The 14,667-nt window shown below is 35.8% G+C and overlaps 1 long non-coding RNA gene across 1 annotated transcript in view; it reads left to right on the plus strand.

The window, feature by feature from the left end:
- Positions 1 to 14,095, plus strand: part of LOC125326714 — a 32,351-nt gene extending 18,256 nt beyond the window's left edge. The window contains exon 2 of the long non-coding RNA XR_007203959.1: positions 4,471 to 14,095. This is a non-coding gene — a long non-coding RNA (uncharacterized LOC125326714). The remainder of the gene's footprint in view (positions 1 to 4,470) is intronic.
- Positions 14,096 to 14,667: the final 572 nt, after the last annotated feature.

Here is a 14,667-nt window from a genome sequence, read left to right on the forward strand (position 1 = left end):
TGACAATTCACCAAGGAGAATGGGAAAAGAAGTTCAGCTGCTGTCTCAATAACTGTAAGAAACTGGCAGCTAAAAAGAGAGAATCTATTTAACAGTTACACCATTAACCAGTAAACCAATCGTGGTTAGTCACCATGCAAAATGCCCTTGACTTATGTAGCCACCTCAAGGTATGTGCTGCCATATATTGACCAACAGTAGGCTTACATGGGGTGGTATTACACTGGGAAATCGAAAAACGGAACCTGCATGGATAGGCTCAGACAGAAATGAGAAAACAATCCAAGGTCTAAAACTAATACCCCATGTCCCTTTGCTTAGAGACAAAGGAATCTTAAAAGGAACCTTGAACCTTAAAAACCCCACCAAACAGCAATCTACAAAGAAAGCAGAGACAAATCTAAAAAAAACAAAACAAAAAGAGGATGGATTGAAGTTACGTTTTTTGTATTCCTTTATGTTCCATGCACAAACTTCACGGGACTGCTAGTCTTGCAGTTCCTTACTGTACAACAAATTTCCATAACTATAAAGAACACCTTTGGTGTTTAAAACCAATAATAACAGTACTTCTAAGTTTAAACCTCTTTTAGTTACAAATAGACAGCAGATCATTCCTTCCAAGAAAATACAGTTATGTGGAAAAGTTATCAAAGTCAGGCTGCTATATGCTTATACTGTGTTTGCACGTGTATGCATTAATGTTTTGAAGAATTTTATTATTTTAAGAAGGACCGCCTTTTGAACAGGAACTACGTGAGCCTATTTTCTATACTGTTTAATATTTTGTGATGAAAAAAGTACAGTGATTTTTTTTTCTTCTGCTGTGTAAATGGGGCTTTTAGGGGACCATGACTCCAATCAGAGACTATGAATATCTGTGGACAGAAAATTGGACCAGCTGTTGCCCTTGCCTGATACTTTTTACATATTCTTTAAGGTGCTGGTTGGGAGGAGGGGTGGCAGAAAACGGAACACAGAAGACAAGAAACAGAAGTTGTAACTGGAAAAAGACCCAGAATTGGCTACAGCAGCTCTCCACCAGCTGCTGTTACAATGTGCATTGTGTACATTTGCACGGTGTAGAATCTAATTCAGTTTTACAGTCGGAAAAGAATATGAGGCAATCACCAAGCATCCATCACCAAACAGCATGATAAATAAGCTGTTATTTGGATCATGTATTCAACCCAGTCAAGAGATTTGGACTGGAAAAAAAGGCAAACAGAAAAGACAGGACCAAAAAAACCTTAGTAAAGTAAAGTAAAACAGAAAAACAAAGTAAAAGTAAAACAGAAAAGTAAAAACAGAAAAAATAAAGTATTTCCATAAAGTAAAACAGAAAAACAAAGAAGTATCTTCCCTGCTTCTTTTGGCCTTGAACACTGGCAACTATAAAGAAATAATATATGATTATAGTTTATGAGCTTAATCTGAGACCTGAAACTGCACTAATGTGAAGTAAAAGAGAAAAGCAACACTTTTATGAGGGTTCTTTGACAAGTTTCCAGGAAGGTTCTTAATGTTTAGAACAGTGAAGTATTTACTTATTGGCAATACTTTGAAAATCATCTTGCATTTAAGTAAAGATAGAAAGGGACAGAAATGTCTAAAGAAAATAAGTCTATATTTCAAAGTAACCTCTGATCATTACATTGATACACCGCTGGCCAATTTTTAGTGATATTTAGCTCTTGAGGGATTCAGGGAGGTTGCTGGTTAAGTGTTTCAAAACTGCTTATAAAATGAACTCCTAAAGGATATAGGGTGCTTAAGCATTTTATATTTGCTTTGTGGCATCCCTTTGTTTGCAGACACTTAAACAAAGCTTTACAAATCCAATCCTATGCATGCATAGAGTGGCCAGACTAACTTTTAAAGGGCTAAACAATCCACTCTTTTAATATACCCTTATGGAATTTTCAAATAATCTGTTTACTCCAAAAGGCTCCAATGCATTTTAATATCTTGCACTTGACAGCCTAGCTGAGGGTTCAGTCCCAAAACTGATTAAATAAAAAATCACTAGATTTGACTTTAGGCACATGACTTACGCATACTTTTAGCAGGTCACAAATTTTAAGTAAGAAACATTAACCTCTTTCACTCTTATTTAAATTAACACATGAAATAGTCATGTGCTCTGAGCTTCTTAAAAAAGCATATGATTAATCACAATTAATCTGTTGCAGAATAATGTCAGAGCCCTGAGGATGCTAATGGGATTTACTGTCCCTGACTAGCCTCACCTGGGATGCTTGGATTATGAGCTGAGGAGCCCCATTTAAGCTCAGCCTATGATCTCTACCCCTGCATCTTAGAGGGTCTCTGGGCTGTTCTATGCCTAGCTTTTCTCCTGTGTGAGTCTCTCAGGCAGAAAATATATCTTGTCTCTGGCTTCATCTCCTTCCCTTCCTGGATGCTGTGAATGGCCTTGCTCCATTCCTTGCTGTCCTGTTCCTGCTGTGTCCTCACAGATGGTTTGTTAGAAGTCACTTACTATCTCTGCAACCAAATATACAAGTTATTTTTGGAGCAGACATGGGGATCTTAGATAATTTCAGAACTTGTAACAGCTTGTTTGTTTTTTCTTTGTTTTGGTGTTGATATAAGGATGAGAAGGCTGGTGGGCAGGGGTGGAAGATGGAGAGATGCTTTAAACTATTCCCAGAGCATGTGGGTTTGCTACCAACTGTCTTCTCTTTCTATATATTTGCAAATACTGGTATTTTTACTTCAGTAGCCAGAACAAAAAAGTCAGAAGCCTTTTTGAAGGGTGGTGGGAAGCTTTCTGACCCAAAATAATTTCTTTATCTTGAAGTGTTCAATAACTGCTTTAGAAAAAGTTCTATTTTTAAAAAATAGTGCAGATAAAAATTAAAAGGATCACTCTGAGGAAAAAAATACTTTAGCTGTCAAAATATAAATATTCTTGGGTTTGCATGGAAGCATTTTTTGAACTGAAATAGTGCACCAATTTGAATTTAACAGAGATTTTCTTCTTCTGAGGCTGCACTCTTCAGCAAACTTGCAATATTTACTGTTGCTTTCAGTGCTTTGTTGGGCATTATTAGAATGCACTCTGTTCACTTTTAAAAGAAGCCACAAAATACTGAGAGTTCTCCATTATTGCGAGTCTGAGACAAAGTAAATATATCAGGTGCTTCAAGGATTGTGTTTTTTTATAAGATGTTTATAAGATCATGCCGATGGTGAATGTGGCTCTGAGGTTTACAATGGAGGTTGTATATCCTTATCCACACTTCACATTAAGTTATTTGGGTATAATATCTCAGGGCTTTGCCTGTATGAACTTATGTCCAGCTACCCCATTGCAGACTCTGAAGCCTTTTATACAGAGGCTTTATATAAAGCTAAAATAATTATTTAAATTCTTATATTAAAAAAGAAGGCACTGAGGTAGTGAATATACAAATCCATCTCTTGGTCTCATACCATTTGGGCCCCAAATCCCAATCCTTTCCTTGTTCTATTGAACCGGGTCTTAAGTACCCCAGCATTTCCTGTCCTACCTGTCCTCTATTATGCCCTTTTTTTCATCCTCATTCCAGCACCTCCCCACACAAACTTTCCCACCTCAGACTTCCTTCTCACCAGCCCTCTTGTGAGCTCATAAATCTCCCCTCACTCTTCAGCACTTCCTTCCCATATTTTTGTCCCGTATTTCCTCCCATGCTAATCAAATCAGTTTACAGTTTCCAAGCCTGCTCAAGTTACATGCTTCCCTCTGCTCTTGGGGGCTGTATGCAGATGTTATTCCTTCAGATTTTGCTAGCAACACTTCTTCCCATGGCCTTTGTAGCCAGCCAAATTCTCCGTTTCCAGGATCTCAGAAAGCATAACCATTTTCTCTCCTGGGTTTTCAGAAATCCAGGTGTGTTTCATATACAAAATTCAAGACAGAACTCCGAGGGTAGTGATGGGTAAAATTTTAGTCAGAAGTGGATCTACAAAACTTTAAAGCCAGTGAATCTTTTAATTATTTATTGTATAAAATTTGCGAATGAGTTGGGGTTTATGTTTTAACAATAATTTGGAAACAAGATAAAACAAGTTTGTTAATAAATTACTTTTAATTAAAACCCCATTTTTTTTGTAGCTAGTTTGCCATTCTAATGAATATTGCTGCTGTCAAACCTGTTCAATAGAATAGATTCATTAAATAAAAAAATAAGCTTTATGGAAATGTGAAAGCCCCATCCTGGTCTGTCACATTACTAACTCTTCCAATAGTAAGAACTACATTGAGAAATACTACAGAATATTTACTACTAAAGGCTATCTCAGCCATGCTGGTTGAGGCTTTTTCTAGGGCATAACTACTGTAGTACATACTCAGCAAAAAGCTATGAAAAAGCTATTTCCCCAAAATTTCTGCTATGGTGTTTTGAAAAGACTCGGGAAAACTTGAATTGTATGAAATTACATTTTATTTATCTGTATTTCTAGCCTTACAGAAATGAAGCTCACGGTGTATGTGCCCCTTCTGCACTCCCCACACGACAATCCCTATCGACGTGGATATGTACGTGCATCTCGGACCATGGAATCGCAGTCCGCGTATAGGGGAGACACCTGCTGGTGCCCGGCTGGATGGCACCTCACTGCCTGCTACAGGGATTGCTGGAAAGCGAGGAGAAGGAAAGGGAGAACAAATTAACCTGTAAAATGGGCTTTACCACCTTTTTACCACGAAAAATGGAGGGGTTTTTTTAGTAGGCTGGGTGCTGAGAAAAATTTTGCTTTTTTTTTTTTTTTTTGGGATGACAACCTCTCTGGCACTTGATATAATCAAATCACAAAATTAACTTAATTATATGATGGAAGAAGAAGTAATTAGACTGAAATTAGACGTGCATTCAGTGAAATCCAAGGCACATATATTTTAGAGGCAAGTGCTTGTTGTGGTTTCAGCCCAGGCAGCCACTCACTCACTCCCCACAAGAAGGATCAGGGAGAAAATCCAGAAGGGTAAAAGCAAGAAAACTCATGGGTTGTGATAAAGAGAGTTTAATAGGGAAAGCAAAAGCAATGCGCACAAGAAAAGAAAAACAAGGCATTAATTCACTGCTTCCCCTGGGCAGACAGGTATTCAGCCATCTCCAGGAGAGCAAGGCCTCATCATGCCCAACGGTGACATGGGAAGACAAACTCCATCACTCCAAATTTCCCCTGCTTCCTCCTTCCCCCCTCTTTATATACTGAGCATGATGTCACATGGTCTGGAATATCCCTTTGGTCATTTGGGGTCACCTGTCCTGGCTGTGTCTCCTCCCACCCTCCCAGGCCCCCTCAGCTTCATCACCAGCATGGCCGACACAAAAAGCAGAAAAGGCCTTGGCTCTGTGTAAGCCCTGCTCAGCAATAACAAAAACATCTCTGTATTATCAACCCTGTGTTCAGCACAAATCCAAAATACAGCCTCATAGCAGGCCCTGGGAAGGAAATTAACTCTACTCCAGCCAAAACCAGCAAACAGGGTTAGGAAAGAATGTAATGCAGAGATTAACACTTGAGGCATCCTAAACTTGTATGCTAGGAGCAGCTAATAAGAGAATTCAGAAGTGGCAAAACATTTCTTGCTTAAACTCTGCATGAAGATATGCTAATGAAAAACCTAAGAGTGATTGTACAATATTCAAATTAAATATTTTTGCCAAAGCAATAATGTCCATCTAGTAATGATTCCAAGTAAATGTGTGAACTACATCAAAATTAAGGGTATTTTTACAGAACATTAGAGGATCAGCTAAAGCAGGTAATTTTTTCAGGCGTCATGCAGACATGACATGTCCAGGGGAACATAGCAAGAGAATTACTGCAGAGACATTCTGTACAAACAAAAAGGAGGTAACTAAACTGTCTTTGGCAAAGAATGATACAGTCACCAAAAATATAAATGGATCCAAACAGTACCTATTTAAAATTCATGGAAAAACATGCTAATCAAGGGCTATTAAACAGTCATCTATGTAACAAAAAAATAAATATTCAGAATCATTATTTCTCGGCAGTATCAGTAGAACAGGAGAAACTAATAAGATTCATTATCAATTGCTAGACCTGAATGGTGTTCACACAGAAGTTCTACAGCTGATGATATATCCCAAAGAAAGTACTCTTCTTCCTCTATAGCACAAGGTCCTCTTTCATGACCAAGCTGTTTGTCTAGCAGTGTGCATGGTTAAAGGGTGTTTAGGTCAAAGCCTGCCCTCTGTAGACCTCCTGAATATGCCTACATTCAGTTGTTCGTTTCTGCCTTAGCATCTGGCAGCAAGATGCTTATTCTGTTGTCCCCACCATCACATCTGCACTCACTCATTCAGTAAAAGGATCCCTTTGTGGAATAAGCAACAAAAATGAGCACCTCTTATATTAGACTGGACTGAAAGTTTTGGAACAGGCCTTCAATATTCTCTATCTGTTCTTTCATTCAGTCCTAAGAATAAGATTTAGAGGTAAATGAAGCTTCATTTATGAAACTTTGCACATTAGCATTTCTCAAAATCTCTAACTTTGTTATACATCTACAAAGGATTCTAAGCATTCTAAGCCTCTTTCAGCAATACTTAAATATTTTTGTTACTGAATATTTGGTTTAATGTGTCATGAAAATTACACAGTGAATGTTTATGATTGATAATAGAGCCTTTATACTTTATTAAAACACATTCTGACCTGCAAATAAGATGAAGAAAATCCAAGCTTATAACAGGAGAGCTCTCCTTTCCCCCAGCCTGGATCTTATGTAGTGCTCAGTTAATTAACACATGCTCTTTCTTTTTATCTTGAGGTTCTAGTTAGTAACTACCAATATCTTATGAAAAAAAAGGCATACAGCAGTAGCTAAGGAAGCCCAGGAGAGTCAAGGCTTCTGGAAGCCCAAATAAAGTTGACAATGAAATGAAAAAACATCTCTTTACTTCTCCAGGTGGTGGCAGAAGCTTAAGAAGTAATTTTGCTTTGCAGAACAACTCCGTCCCCTCACGTTATATTTATTCACAGGAAAGGTTGTTTCTCAGACTTGAAAATATCTCTACCATTCCCTTCCTAAAAGCCCACTAAGAATACAACATAGAGCACTCATGATAAAAGCTGTGTTAAGTCCCCTGACTTACTATTCATTTTCAATCATGCTATTTTTGAAGAATTGTAACAATTTAGATTAATTAAAGGAAGTAGACTGTGAATAACTTGAAATGGAGGAGGGAAAGAATAGGGAAAAAGAGGGAAATTCCTTTAGGTGTTAAGGGATTCATTTATCAAGAAATGTTTTGTCTTTTATGTTAGTACATGTAATAACTTCATGGCAAAATTGCTTCAAAGGCGCATGCATAAAGCAGTTTCAAGATAAACCTTGTCTCATTAAAATTTTTCAAGTTTTAAAGGCAAGAGTTAATAAATTATGCAATGTATGCATAACATACAAACAAGATTTTGCTGATAAAAGATATTTGAAAAGACTTTAAAAGGCACACAGGTCTGCACCAGCTCCTATTGACTTCTCATATGATTTAACATGCATTAAATCTCTAAAAGAGGGAAGAATTTTTAAGATTATTAATACAGATACTTCATAAATCTGTTCACATTTGTGAACTTTGCTATGTTTTGAGACAGCTGGCATAATTTCCAGAACTCTTCATCTTAGCAGTGCTGAATGGAACTTAATATGAATACTGAAAATTCCTCTTCTCTAAGGAAAACCCATTATTTTTTTAGGCAAAAAAACCCCAAACCAATATTATCTATATTATTCTTCTCTGCATGAAAAACCTTTTTTTTTTTTTTTCTTACTATAAACTCTTTATTGTTGATGCATATTTCCTGCTGTGTAAGTGTAAATTCCAGTTTGGGGGCAAATAGTTCAAGAAGCAGGAGATGAACTCTTAATCACCTCTGCATTTTCTGTCTGCTACAGTATGTGAATATTAGCTAATTCAGCATTATTTAAGATAATGTAGCAGGAAGTTTATGCTTGATGTTTGAACTAGTTTCAAATTACCCTGATAAAAGGAATTCATCAGACTTAGCCAACAAAAATCCAATGCTTTATATTTGTTTTCCCCAGGAATAAATTTAAAAAAGAAAACTACCCAAAACAAAACAAACCAAAACGATCAAAAAAAGTCCCCAAACCCAAACAAGCTCTCCCTTCCAAACAAAAAACCAAACAAAGAAACACCCTAATTTCCTTCCCCTTCTTCTTAGATTTTCACTGTAACTCTTACATTATGTAAAGAGTGTTCTTCAATCACAACCTTTATTGCACTACCAGAAATGATGCTGACAGCTGGCTAGGTTTGCACCAGTATCACAAATAAGTAACAGGGTATGAAAATAAATTGCTATTCATCTTGCAAAAAGATCAGCCACCAGTGAAGATTTCAATCTATGTACTGTAGAAATTTTACTTATTTATTTTCGACATTATACCATAGAAGAACAAGAAGTAATATAAAAGGGGTAGCTGTGTGGGTATTTAGGAGTACTTCACAGGAACAAGACAGAATATAACATCCAATCATTCTCAATAGGTATAAGCTGATTTTTATCTAAGTCAGGGAAGAAGAAATTTAATTAATAGAAATTCAAAACTAAGCAGATCTGAAAGTCTGTTAACTAAATCAATAAGGAGAAAAGGGATATTTAAGTATAGAAATTACTTTTTCCCATTTTTCTAATACATCCAGCTGCAAAAGATATTTTTCACAGGGCATTTTCTGCATATTGATTTGAAGTTAATCTGTATTCTGTTCTGTAGCAATACAGAGATTGTGGTAAAAGTGAAAAATTTTTATAACATCATTTCTACCCTGACAGTTATTTTGTGATCATTAATTACATGCCTTTGAAGTAAATTCCAGCCTGATAGGCACATTTTAAAAGTTACCTGAACAATTGCAGGAAGTAAATTTTGTTGTCCTTGATTGCAAAAATGACAGAACTGGCTAAGAGGGAACCAATTAGTGTGAATAGGAACAGGATATGAGAAAGGTTTATTGTTGTAGAAATGTTAACTTTTTTTGTAGCTCCTTTTTCTGTAAAAATCAAACAAACACTTTTTTGTTCTGAAATCAGAGAAATTCTAGTCTGAGTACATAAAAAGTATATCCCTTCTTTGCTACTCGTTTGTGCAGAAAGTTTCTAGTTACAGAAAATATAAACTTTAAACCCATTTTGTTCTAATCAGAAAGTTTATACTCATTTTAACCTTATATTTTTATGCCACCCAATAAGAGAAGTTTTTCATATGATATACTAAGAATTAGGTCGCTTTATTAGAAACATCAGTAAGTTCAAGATCTGAAGTCTTGAATCAGTCTGAAAGCCCTTTATAATATTCTGCTCAGATTCAGAAATAAAATATCAATGGCATTTGTATTCCTGCCTGGGACAGTTTTTACAAAAAACCCAAATGTTCAGATGCTACAACATAACCACTTTTTGTGTATAGTGGAACCAAAGGTACCACCACTGTTACGTACCTTGAATAAGGGCATCTGTATAGCACTGTAATAAGACTGGAAAGAGCATGTTACCTTTTACAATATCTATTATTTCTATAAATGGTCATTTTTCCTTATGTAAAAAACTGCAGAAATATGACATTTTGTTGCTTTTGCATGAAATGAAGAATGTGATAGACGTATTAATAGCATTTCTTTTTTTTGTCTGAAAAGGAAAGAAAAAAGTCAGCATCTGGATTCAACAATATAATCAAGGAACTCTATTCTCAGCATGTATAAACTGGTATCATACTGAGTCCTAGACGAACCTATTGCTTAAGATCACCTTTCCAAGAAAGTGACTATGAATCTTTCCATACTAAAAGAGGAGAGAAAGGCAAGGAATGTATCGACTACAAAAGATATCTTACAATCTTTCAGTAATAATCAGCATGTTTTTCTTTGCTATACATCTGTTACTATTTGTGTACACTTTTTCTGGAATGCTTGTTTTTTTCACTTCTCCTCACTGTTTAATGTGCAGACTTCTCAGAAAATTCCATGTTCACTGAAAGATCTTTTAGTACAACCTGCATATTATGTTCAGTAAACTTACGAAGCTTTGAAAATGAGAAATTTCAATTATGCAATTGATAAGCAAAATTACAGAAGGCAAACTTCTAGAGAAGTTTCACCAAAACATAAAAAAGAGAATACCTTAAGTAAAATTGCATAAATAATAAGGGGGTTAAAAAACCCCCAAAACACCCTGGAAAGCCTATCAAAATGTCAAAAAATGGGAACCACATCAAAATTTCATTTTAAAAAAACATAATTTAAGAAGAAAACCAAAAAGAATTTGATTAGTAAAATTCTTAAGGGAATTATTCTGATTTTTCAACATTTCAGAAGCGCAAATTTCTTTATATCTATTAATCTGTGTCATAGTAATAATAAAGCATATTTTAAATTGCAGAAAATATCCAGGTTTTTCTTTTGTTCAAGGAGGATAAACAAAAATTACTATATAAGAAAGATTATCTCAATAATAGACACTTACGATTTTTATTTCTACTTTCATTACTATATCCCACACCAAAAACATACAATCTCTTGCATATTAAGTAGCTCTTCAATGTTTACATATCAGAATTACCTTTTTTGTATTTACTTAAATAAAGAGAAAAATATTTTGGAAGGTGCAAGCTGCCATTCCTAGTTTCAAAACAAAATGTTGTTCACAGAATAAAATATTTTGGCTATGACTATGAAATAAAAACATACAAAACAATACAGCATTTTCAAGAAGAATGTCCCTCAAGCCCATATGTGAGACTGAGATAACTCCAGCATTTCTAGCACTTGAAGGTACAAATTAGCTTTGCTTTCTGCTCACCATTTTACCCAGTATTTTATACTGCCTAATGGTCGCATGGAAATGGCTCTTCTTCATGCCAGGAATTATTAAAGAGATTATGTTTAGAATGGATTTGTACCCTATAGGACACCTTGCTTAAGCAGCTAAATGCTATGCTGAAGTTGGATATCCCGTGGGAACACATGTAGCCACTGCCTCAGAGTGTTACTGGAGTCAAGTATTTTGTAATGTGTCTGCTTTTGAACAGATTTTCTTGTTGGCTTTGACAAGGTCTGAAATCTTTGACAGCATGGTTGCCTGCAGCTTTATAACTGCTTCAGTCATACTCCCACATCTCAGTTTTGTTATCTAATTTCAGGGAGTGATATGAGACCAAGTTGAGAGAGAGGATTAATGTCTGTCAATTTCATAATCTCATCCACTTATTTAGAAGACGTCTTTATTCTCTTGGCTAGAAGTAAGGGGCATATGGGCAACCTGTGTCGCCAGTTCAGAACAGGTTCTAAAGAGTTTGGCTGTTTATTTGTAGCCTTCACTGTAAAAGCTGTGCTTTACAGATAAAGCAATTGTTGGACTGTATAATCCGGAACTCTCATGAGTGCCATAATTGCTGATGCAACAAGATACCATGGATTAAAGCCTTAACTGGTGGGTGATGTTCTTGCTTAAAGAGAAGAAATGTTTAGTTTCAAGGACTATAACATTTGCTTGATGCTGTCTTTTGTAGAGACCTTGGGAAGGATTTTCATTAACATATTTTGTGCTCTGACATAAAAATAAGCATTACCTGTGCCTTTCAAAAGCAATTCTCAGTCCACTGCTCTACCAACCTATCTCCACCTCTGCCTTGTTTTTAATGAGTGTTAAAAACATGTGCCAGTTATGGCTTCTGTATACAAGAAGATCAATGCAGAGTTTGCTCCATCCAACAGTGGCTCTAGCCACTTGTAACCGGTTGAGTAAATTAATTTCAACTCAATGTGTGCCCAAATTATGACACCTTTGCTATGCCTTCTTTTACTTTCCTGCAACAGAGAAGTTCTGGAAAGGTGAGCCAAGACCCTTTTCTTAATTTACAACACATTGTAGATTTGTTCACAAATCTGATTGTCAAACTGTGTTCATTCGTAATGTTGAAACTTGATGCAGGATGTCTTTGATCCCAGGATGATGTTAACATCATTTTCATAAGCAATATTTTTATTCACAGCTGTTAGTGCCTAAACAGAAAGTCAGAAGCAAACTGACCATTCTGGAAATTATAATAATAGAGAGTTTTTGAGCTTCTGAGGGGTGAGGAACTAAAAAATAAAATCAAACAATTGCTGTGGTAATTTTGCAAAGTAGGCAACTAAATGTAGAAATGACAGAAGTCAAATCCAGCTACAAAAAATTTAGAACCTATCTTTTGTATGCAGACTGGTTTGAATACTGTTAGCAAATTACAAAGACTTTTACTCTCAGCAACATAGTTAACTTTAAAATCAAGAAAGATTTTAGCTATAAGAAAAGCAAATATCATTCATGTTTCAGGAAAACAATTAACCAGTCTGTTCTTTGAGTGTTTTATAATGGATCCATCATAATGGAGTACTTGCAGTATATGACTGCACATGTGGGTATTTCATAGAGTCTGCCCATGTTTGAAAGTGTCCTACATGGCAAACGGGGACTTAACATTTGGCTTTAGGTAAGACACATCATGCGTAGGAAGTAACTTAAATGTCAGAATGAGTGTAGTCTTGAGCTTTTAAAGGATTTAGAGGGTAAGATGGCATCCTTGGAGGTTTTTTTCCTTTTGTGCATTGGGAAAGTGTTTGAGATACGCTGTGATTCAGCCATACACTGCAGACTACATGCTCTGGAACAGGATAGCTCCACAAGGGCTAATTCTTGCAAATGCTGCATCATGAAACAAGAACTACCTTAGCAAGTGTGTCTTTTGTACTGTTCCACTGCAAGAAAACACACCATATAAATAGTTCTGAAATTTGGTATTAATGACATAGTGTAAGTCACTTTCAAAACCCAACAAAAATAGATACCTCTAGAGATCTTTGTTATTACGTATTTTGCAAGATTTTCAGGGATTTTTCACAAGATCAATAGTGTTAGGCATGGAAAATAGGAATAATTGATTTCTGCACCTGCAATGAAGAGGACACTGTACATATTCTCTATGTCACATATTATTATATTGACACCAGATGCAGAGGTAGAGCAGGTATGTATGACAAGCATACAGAACACTTATTCTGAGATTTGTTCCCTTGCCTCACATTTTCTCATTTCTAACATAAGATGTTAAATATATGAAACTGTCACATATATGATTAATGGAACACTATTTGTCTTCCACAAAGAGATTATTCAAAACGTATATAGAACAAAGAACCATATATCTTCACCAATGTTAGAAAAATCTCCTTCAGGTAATGAACACTTTGAGAGACATTTAGAAAAGAAAAGCATTAGAACTTTGCTCAGTCATCAAAATTGGGTATTTTTATAACATTGAAATAATGGCCAAAGCTAGGCAGGGTTACATAACAACGTGCTTGTGAAGAGTTTTCTGGCTTCATGCCTGACCGTCTCTTTAGGCTGTTTGCCTAAATCTCTCTGGCTTTTTAAAGCAAACCGTTTCAATGTAGGTTTCTCTTACTACATGATTTATAGAGCAACCACTCAGTATAACATTAGGGAATCCAGAGCCTCAGGATCCACGATGTAAGGAAAACTTAAAAGTCAAGGCTGGACATTCCGATTTGCTTAATGAAATATGCTTTTGTCTTAGGGCAAATGTTTGAAAGCTCCAGTGGTTCTCTGACTTATATCCTGAACTGAATAAAAACAAAGTCTCAAATGTAAAAATTCTGTAAGAAACAACATGCTATAGTCTAAATGAGTTTCACAACACTGTACCTGTTAATGAAGGAAAGACCTTGGTAACTGGAGTATTCCACATAACTGAACCTTTAGTTATAGAGAAGTATTGTATTCCTTTAAGTATAAGAATTTCTTTATTTTATATATGGTCCAATTAATTAATTAATTAATTTTTTTCCTTAGACCCCTGCTTTATTTTTTGTAAACTATAAACAGAGAGAGAAGTAGGATTCCTGTGTAGAAGTAAAAAACTATGATGCTTCAGGAGAGTTTTGATCAGATGTTTACTTGATCAGAATTGTGTGCATAAATGTATGTCTAGTTAATCCAAACCCAAATATAAAGTTGTTCTCTGCATGTAGCCACTGTGTTTCTTGGTCTGGACTGCTAAAAAGGCAGGGAAATAAGGTATCTGCCTCTGGCCATCATGCTGAACAGAACATTCTCAAAGGTTTTAATCTCTATAAGCTATGTCTCTGGTGAGATAAACAGCATGTTCTTTGACAATTTTTATACTTCAGAATTACTATTGTAGTAATTTTCCTAAAATTTCTGTGTTGTTGTGGTCATCTATTTTGGGACATTATAAACAGTACCTGCTGATTTATGCCAAAGGCCAGCAGAAAAATACTACCATCCTTTTACTCAGGCAACCCTTTTCAGCTGTTCCAAAAATCCCATGGAAGTACAGGCTTCCAAGTACACAATATTACTTCTGCTTCTTGGCCTGCCCAAGTTCTAGTTACTCTCCTTCAGCTGCTCCTCCCTCAAAAGGCTCATTAAAAGTCCTGTTGTTAGTCATTAAATTTGCAGTGAGACATCTGAGATAAATGCTGGGCACATATGGTCCTTGGAAGCCTTTACATACTCTAAGTACATATGCATTCCTTTTTAAAGTTTTTAAATAACTGTCAGTATCAACATTTTGGGATG

Source organism: Corvus hawaiiensis, chromosome 5, assembly GCF_020740725.1.
Source record: "Corvus hawaiiensis isolate bCorHaw1 chromosome 5, bCorHaw1.pri.cur, whole genome shotgun sequence".
NCBI classification, from domain to species: domain Eukaryota; kingdom Metazoa; phylum Chordata; class Aves; order Passeriformes; family Corvidae; genus Corvus; species Corvus hawaiiensis.